Below are 8,649 nucleotides of genomic sequence, written 5' to 3'. Positions count from 1 at the left end.
ATTGAAGTATTGTTGAGTTGAGTCATCGTTTGATCGCCGAGACTATTGGTTCATTGCAATTGTACCGGGACTGTGTAGAGTCATACATATAGCATTGTCCATAGCATATGAATCGTTACCATGGCAAAGCCCAGCTTATAATTTCACCAATATATAGTTGCTGTTAACGTGGATATAAATCGCTGTTAAGACTTCACCAATAGGCAGATGAATCTTAAAGGTAAGGCGCACTCCTTAATTAAGTTTAGCAATATATTTTGAGGTCGATGGGAATGTCCGAAGTATTTAAATGATGGACTTGAATCTGTATGTGAAGCTTATAGTTATAAATCATGAGATTACAACTCCATGAACAAGCTTTTATATGCATGGAGGTTGGAGGATCCTGGTAGGAGTGGCCTGGGAGTGGCCTGGGCTGCATCAATTTTGGTTTAAGATGAACGTTACATTGATGAGAGAATTACATCATGTTTAAGAAAATATTTTTCTCTAGCTTATCACTTAATAAAATATCCTAGAGACAAATTATTATAGATTATAATGTGCCATGATCAAAGAAGAAAAACCATAACCAAACCAGAGAATAAGAATCTATGCTTCTACCCCATAGATGAGGAAATCAACAATTAGGTACAATAAAATTAGTGGCTTCATAAGTATGAAAAACCAAGGAGGTCTATGTAAAACTAGAGTAAACAAAAATTACTTTTGAAATGGGGAAGAGACTCCCCATGAGAACTAACATAACTTCCTAGAATTTAATCACCATAAATAACAAGAAAAACTTGTGCATCAGGATGACAGAGAGGTATCTAATTTGATAGGCTACTCCTTGAAATTCCATGGAAATGGAATGGGAAAATTAGGAGGTAAACCCATTTAAAGCCTATCCAATCATCCTTCTACATCTAGTATCAAATTATTTAGCTCATCCAACTTGTGCATCAAATTATCCTAACTTTGGTGCATGACCACTAGAACCTTTCCAAGTAATAGTTTGGCATGCTAATAGATATCCATAGTGTGTACGTAATGGTTTTGATGCCCACTTGAATTGATAGTTTCCAAAACCCATAGTAACCCCTACCATAACCATTGAATCAAGAATCTCATACCTTCCTCAAAAAGTTTCTCTTCCATGGTATGAATGTCCACTTGTATCTCTAATGGACTTTGTTCTTGGTGGATTCATGCTGAGGATGCTACCCAAAATTGCACCCTAGATCCACCCATAACACCTTGAACTCCTCATCTCTTACAATAGGGGGATGATTTTCAAGTCATGACTACTAGAGCCATCAGAACATAGGTAAAATTTAGCAAGTTTATGCTAGGGAATGGAGAATATTATGGTTGAATAATCTTAAGAAATAGTCTTTCCAAGATGGAAACAAAGCAGAGGTGGCTTTGCTGAACACTTTAAAATCAGGAAAGGTTGGCTGAGGTAGAAGGAAAACCATCAAAGGGAGACCATTCAACATTTCTTGAGACACAAAGCCCTGACCAAAAGTCATGAATGGCATAGGAAAAAGCATAAGGATGTGGTGGAGTAGTAGAAAAACCAAGAGATTGACAAGGAGTAAAATCCTATTATAAAAGGCACTAGAAGCCTCAACCTATATGTCGAGTAAAAGTTTTGAAGTGTGCTTTTCTACTTTCCTTGGTAGGTGAGGCACTTAAATTCTCAACGCACGCAATTGCAGGTTAAGGAGTGGGGTGGTGAAGACCCTGTCCTATCATCCCATTCCCTCACTAATTTGATGTCGACACCCTTATCGGGATACATTTATTTATATGTGTGGTTCATGTATACTGGAGATCGACAACCACTACATTCACAGAAAATATCCAGGGAAATCCATTTGAAGGGATCACTTCCCATTGGCTCATTAGTAGAGTCTAACCCCAAGAGCATTGAGGAGAATTGCCCCCATGACCTCGCATTAACAAGGCTTTTTAACAACATCAATTCAACCAATTGAACTAGCCCTTAGAGAATCTCAACCAAGATAGATAAACTAGTTATTATTAACAGTTTAATTTAGTCGAAATTATTTTAATATTCTATTTTCTTTTTTTTAAACATTATTTATTGATATGAGTTCCCACATCAAAATTATCTTTTATTGATAAGGGGAATATAGGAAAAACATAATTTCCTTCCATAGTTACAGAGTAAATGTTGGTTAAATTTCCCACAATATTCAAAGTACATAGTTCTTCACATAGAGTAGAAAAAATGGTCAAACTTAACACACAATTCCTTCACAAAATGTTTGTGAAAGAATTTCTTCGTCAAGATTCCTTAGTTGATTAAAGCTTTTTTTTGTTATATTCCTTAGTTTGTTAAAGTTTCCTCAATAGTAAAACTTAGTTCCTATTACAATTACTTCATTTAATCATTCGATAGTAAAACCATTAATTTTTCATATTTTGCTATTTAATCATTTGATTTTATTAATATATTTTTATTTTACTTTAAAATTTAATAATTATTAAGATTTTTTTTATAGGAATATATGGTAATGTATTTTTGTTGTAAAATTTTATGATTTTTTTTTTGGGAAAGTCAATGTTTTTATTCAAACGTGGAAAATAAAAAAATGTAGAAAATCACACAGCGATAAAACCATATGAACAGCAAATTACCTCACGGAACAATAAACTGGCAGAAAAGCCAGAGAGCCATCATGTGGTCTCTCATACTCATTTAATTCACTCTTATTCAAATAATTTAATAATACATTTAAATACATGAGAAAGTGATCTTAAGATAGTGCGTCTATCTTAGACTCACTTGGTTGAGACAATGTCTCAACTTACACACTAATTTAGGAGAGCTAGTTGGAGACAATCTCTCATCCAAACTAGAATCCTTGGTTTGAGGAATTCTCATGATTTTATCTATTTAATTTAATAATTGGATTTATTGTTGATTTTTAATAGAGTGAGGCTAACATTCCCCCTCTCAATGATAAATCTAAAATGAACAAGGAACCATCTTCCAAGTTCTCAAGTTGATCCTTAAAAAACATTGCCTAAAAAACTGCCAAAGTTGGAAGCTGAAAAAAACTCAAATATGAAGAGAACATGAATCATATACATTCCTGATTCATCTCTAAATATCGATTGACAACTCCATCATGTGACAAGATTCAAAAAGGATCCATCTGTCCTTTTCTTGAAAACAACATTTGGTGTCCACTAACACAATTTGATGAACACCAACTAGCGTATTTTGCTGATGATGATCGCCCACTAGTTGATGAAGATGCCCACTGGCTGCTTCATTGATGTTGTTGATACTTTCAGTCTGACAACCACTTGTCAATTTCATTGACATTTTCCCCCCTTTGTCAACTGAAAGGGGAGGTAATCTTCTCAAAATTATATTTGAACTCCCCCCCTGTAGGTGTAGGAGTGTTTCATTGGTGTACTCCCCCATTTAGCTGCATGAGAGTACCATCTTCATTTGAATGTTGGCTGCAATATGTGTGAGTGAATCTGATTGTAAAACTTGTACAATCTTCTAGCTATGGATGACCATTCCCAGGGACCAATCCATGAATAATCGATCTTTAATCTGGCAGGTTGGTCTTGTTTACAACATTTCTCTGATGAATGATTCTGCTTGCCACAATGGTGACAAGGATGGAGATCAAAAACATTGATCTTCCAGATGACTAGTTCTTTGACAATGAGAACATGGTGGTTTGTCAGCAACTTGAGTTTGTGTGCATTTTTGTTTGTCTGCAACTTTAGTTTGCATACAACTTTGTTTGTCTGCAAATTTCTCATGGCTTGTTGATTGAATTTGATCAAGAAATCCTGCACTGATGAACTTGATTGGTTTAGAATAATTGGGGATATGCAAGTTGTTTTCATCTTTGTCATATCCTAATCCTCGTCGATTTTTGTTACTTTGAAGTTCTTCCCATGGCTTGATGATTGGTTTGGAAGGAAGTTGAACTGGAACAACTTCAAGATGTGAAGCTTGTTGGATGAATGAATGATCACTTGTCCCTGGATTGGTCAAAGACTTGGAAGCAACACGCTTCTCTTGCAACTCAATTCTTTGTAGTTGCGACTTCAGTTGAAGGAACTCAATCTTTTCATGTGCATGTTGAGGATGCACTTGAATGTTAGCAAGAGTGGTTTTGTTGATGTGCACCATGTCATCGGCTAATTAACATTAAATTGTGAGGAATTTGGGACAGTTGAATGTGTGTCGCCATGTTGTCTTGCTTACTTTGAAGTCAGGCTCACTTGGTGTAGAAGTCGAGCTTGAAAATTGTGCACTTGAGTTGATCACTGAAATGGTAGGATCACTTGTACTATTTGTTGATTGTCGATGCTTTAAACACTTACTTGAATTGTTGACTTGACGCTCGCTTGATGACAATCACTTTTCTTGAAAGGAACTTTATGAATGTTGTAATGAACTTTACATAGGCTCACTGGTTGTGCGTTGAACTGTCGCACGTGATTTGGTTACTTGACACACTCACTTGATCTTAGTGCGCTTGCGGTAGACACATGCTTGTTTTGATGCTTACTTGAAGATTAGAAGTCACGTTCATTTCATGATGATTTCACTTTCTTGAATTACTTATTGTCTTGAACTCTTGTGTGATTACTACACTTAGTGATGCACTGAATGTGCTAAAAAAATGATGGGTGTCGAACACTGTCGAAAATGCACCCATATGACAAATGATAAGTTCAATGTTCAAGTGACAACTTACTTGACTTAATGATGCACTTTAGCAAATCAAATGAGGGTGTCGGTTACAACAAAAAATGCACCATTACAATTCAAATTAATTTGATTTTGATTACAATCCAACTTACAAATTATGATTTGCAAGTTATAGTTTTGTAATGAGCTTATTAAAAAATGGTGCAAGTGCAATTGCCAAAAAATTGTTGTTGAATTGATCCAATTGTTGTTGATGTAGATGAAAACTTCATTAACTTTATTGGATGTTGATGTAGAATCGTCCTTGAAAACTTGATTATGTAGCATCGTTAACTTGATTTCTTTGAGTACATGTTGTGGAATGTTGTTGTAGAATATTACTTTTATCAAGTTGATGATGTGATGCTTTGTGCTTGTGTACTTATGTGCATATTGTTGTTTTAAGAATAATACAAAGAGATAATTTGAACACAAGTCATGCACATGCATTCATTACACACCGTGTACCTAAGATCCATGTATTCAATTTCAGGTGGATCTGGTACACAAACACCACAAAAAAAATATGTTTTATTTAAGTATGGGAGTACATCAACCTTCACCTTCATAACATTGTGAATGAAATTTCTCAAACAATGAGAATGCCAAGCTCACAAACTCTTGAAACAGCTTGCCTTCAAAAATAAAAGTACACTCTACTAAAAAACTTTCTTCAAAATACAACAATGAGCTTCCTTTAAAAAATCCTCACTTATCTCTCCAAATTTAAAAAAATGTTGTATCTATCCAAAATAAAAATTAATGCACCTGATGCACTAATCCTTTTTCTTATGTCACTTGAACAAAATGAATGGATCTCCTTTAAAAAATAAAATCAAAGCATACTTTAAAACAAATGCATTTGGAGAAGTTACGCCAAAAATTAATTTCAGCGTATGTGTTGAACCTCTAGAAGTAACACAGCTGCGCTAAGTAACTTTTGGGACACGGGCATAATAGGCAACCAACCGGAGGCTTAAATCTCAATAGCAGTGATTTCAAGCAAGTTCTCCGCACAAGTTTGAAACTCAATAGCAGCAAAGAAACTCGAAGCAATTCAAGATTAGCAAAATCCAAGGATATTGAAGTGTGTTCTCTTCCTAAGGAGAAGAAGAAAAGAAGATGACATCCGTCTTAAGGAGAAAGGCCACTGGGATGGCCAAAGCGACGATGATTCGAAGAGCAATGATAATGATAAACCCTCTCCTACAAAAGCTCCCAAAAAAAATTGCAAGGAGAATAATGGAATGAATGACACATAAATGGCAAGTGATAAGAAAGTCTCTACTGGATTTTTTTTTGCATCAGCAAAATGGGATTATTTTAGTGCAAATTCCTTTGTTAAATTAAATCTTTCATGCCCATTGCTCAGGCATGTGAATCCATTGGCTATAAAAAGCCAACTCCAATTCAGGCAGCATATATACCTTTGGCATTAATTGGATGCGATATATGTGGAAGTGCTATTACTAGATCTTGAAAGACAGCTGCATTTGCTCTACCAGTGTTGGAGAGATTACTTTACCATCCTAGATGCATCCCGGCCATAAGAGACCTTATTCTCATTCCAACAAGGGAACTTGTTGTTCAAGTACACAGTATGACAGACAAGATTGCACATTTTATAGATATCCACAGTTGCCTTGTTGTTGGGGGTCTATCAACTAAGGTACAGGAATCAGCATTAAGGTCCCAACCTGATATTGTTGTAGCAATGCCAGGGAGGATGATAGATCATTTGCACAAGGCACAGTCAATTGGATTGGAAGAACTTGTAGTATTGATTCTTGATAAGGAAGACTATCTTTTGGAGCTTGGTTTTAGCAGTGAAGTTCAAGAGCTAGTTAAACATTGTCCAAAATGAAGACAAACAATTTTGTTCTCAGCTACAATGACAGAGGAAGTGGATGAACTTGTCAAGCTTTCACTTACTAGTCCTATGCGTCTTTTAGCAGATCCGTCGACAAAGAGGCCATCAACACTGACTGAAGAGGTAATAAAGATTCGACCTATACATGAAGCCAAGCAGGAAGTAATATTGCTTGCATTATGTTCTCAAACCTTTACAAGAAAAGCAATTATCTTTAGTGGCACCAAAGAAGCACCAAATCGCTTGGAAATTTTATTCGGACTCTCAGATTTGAAAGCTGCCGAGCTACATGGAAATCTCACTCAAGCACAATAGCTTGATGCCCTTGAATAATTCACAAAACAAGAAGTTGATTTTTTATTGTGAGCTCAGCTCTCATACCACATGAAGAAGAATAAAAAATCCATATAACCATATGCACAACAAATTAACTCACAGAACAATAAACTGGCAGAAAAGGCAGAGACCCATCATGTGGTCCCTCATACTCATGTAATTCGTTTTTATTCAAATAATTTAATAATACATTTAAATACATGAGAAAGTGATCTTAAGATAGTGCATCTATCTTAGACTTACTTGGTTGAGACAATTTCTCAACTTACACTAATTTAGGAGAGCTAGTTGGATAGAATATCTCATCCAAACTAGAATCCTTGGTTTGAGGAATTCTCATGATTTTATCCATTTAATTTAATAATTGGATTTATTATTGATTTTGAAGAGAGTGAGGCTAACAAAAGAATATGAAAAAAATGTTAATCCTAGAATGCCCCTGGAAACCAGACTTACAAAAATTAAATTTAGTAATCATCCATATAAATAGTCTACTAATGTTTATCAGACTATATAAAAAAATAACTTGTAAGACAAAGCCATTAAGACCATAATATGCCTACAAACTGAAAATTAAAGTAATAAATTCAACATAGAGAATTGAAAGGAAACTAGAAGAATCACTAGAGTCAAGAGGGACACCTAAGTGAGCTTCCATGTGGCTTAGTCTTTGGTCTAGGGATTGTATGGTGATCTACATTTCATCTAGCACTAAAAAATTATGTTCTTTGGCCTAATTATTTTTTAACACTTGAATCTTCCCAATATAAGCTTGAGATTCCAATATATATCAACTTTATACATGTACTAGCTATATTTTCCACAGGTATGACTCTTGTCAGGTACTCAGTTTCCAATGTCAACAAGAATCTTCAAGTCAATGAGGCAATAATGTTCGCTTGCAATCTCCTATTGACATGTTAAATTTCCACCCCAATAGATTGATCATAAGGGGAACTTTGAGTTTGAAAATGGGCCTCAGAAAAATAAATATACTAACATAATTAACTTTAAAAGAACCAATAGGATACAAGATGGTGATGTCATCCCTAGGGAAAAATATTTTGGAGGGAAAAGAACAAAATTGTTTCTTTTTATTTTATTTTCATCTTATCTCCTTATATATTCACTTAAAGAGAAAACACATGTTTGATGTGGAATTAAATTTTACAGACAAGGTGTATCCACTCTAAATACTTTCAAGTAGATCCACATTGAAAAAAATTGAAAAAAATGATAAAATTGTGTTGAACATGTGTTTTTCATGTATTTTCAATTTCTTCCAAAGTGTATATACTCATGAGTATGAAGAGTGGGTATTTTTTTTGTGTGGAACTTAATTCTGTATCCAAAAGGTGTATATTCCTTAAATTTGAGTGAGCCTAGAAGGAAATAATTCAAAGATACAATAAAAAATAGTTTTTTTTTTTTTTTTTTTTTTTAAATTCATGTGTCTTATTTTATTGTTTTAACTATTATTTTATTATTTTCTTTAGGATACCAATTTTAGACCTCAAATTTCCCTAATGGTGTATGCTCCCTGTAACATTGAGTAGAGTTGGTAGCCCTCACTTAGGCACAAGAAATCTCCTATGTACATTGATATGCAATGCCTTGTCAAACATGAACCCATTGGTGAGGCATGATAGACAATAAAGGAAGAAACGATTATAGGCTAGAACTCAGAGGGTGGAAGAACAAAAAA

General features: G+C 34.6%; 1 pseudogene; it reads left to right on the top strand.

Moving 5' to 3' along the window:
* The first annotated feature begins 6,000 nt into the window (after positions 1-6,000).
* Positions 6,001-6,974, top strand: LOC149213393 (DEAD-box ATP-dependent RNA helicase 28-like; annotated as a pseudogene).
* Positions 6,975-8,649: the final 1,675 nt, after the last annotated feature.

The sequence above is a fragment of the Pinus tabuliformis genome, chromosome 1_1 (assembly GCF_031772625.1).
Source record: "Pinus tabuliformis cultivar Carrire ecotype Pingquan chromosome 1_1, CPIR1, whole genome shotgun sequence".
NCBI lineage: Eukaryota > Viridiplantae > Streptophyta > Pinopsida > Pinales > Pinaceae > Pinus > Pinus tabuliformis.
Note: the sequence above shows the minus strand (reverse complement) of the source record. Positions and strands in the feature narration are given on the sequence as shown.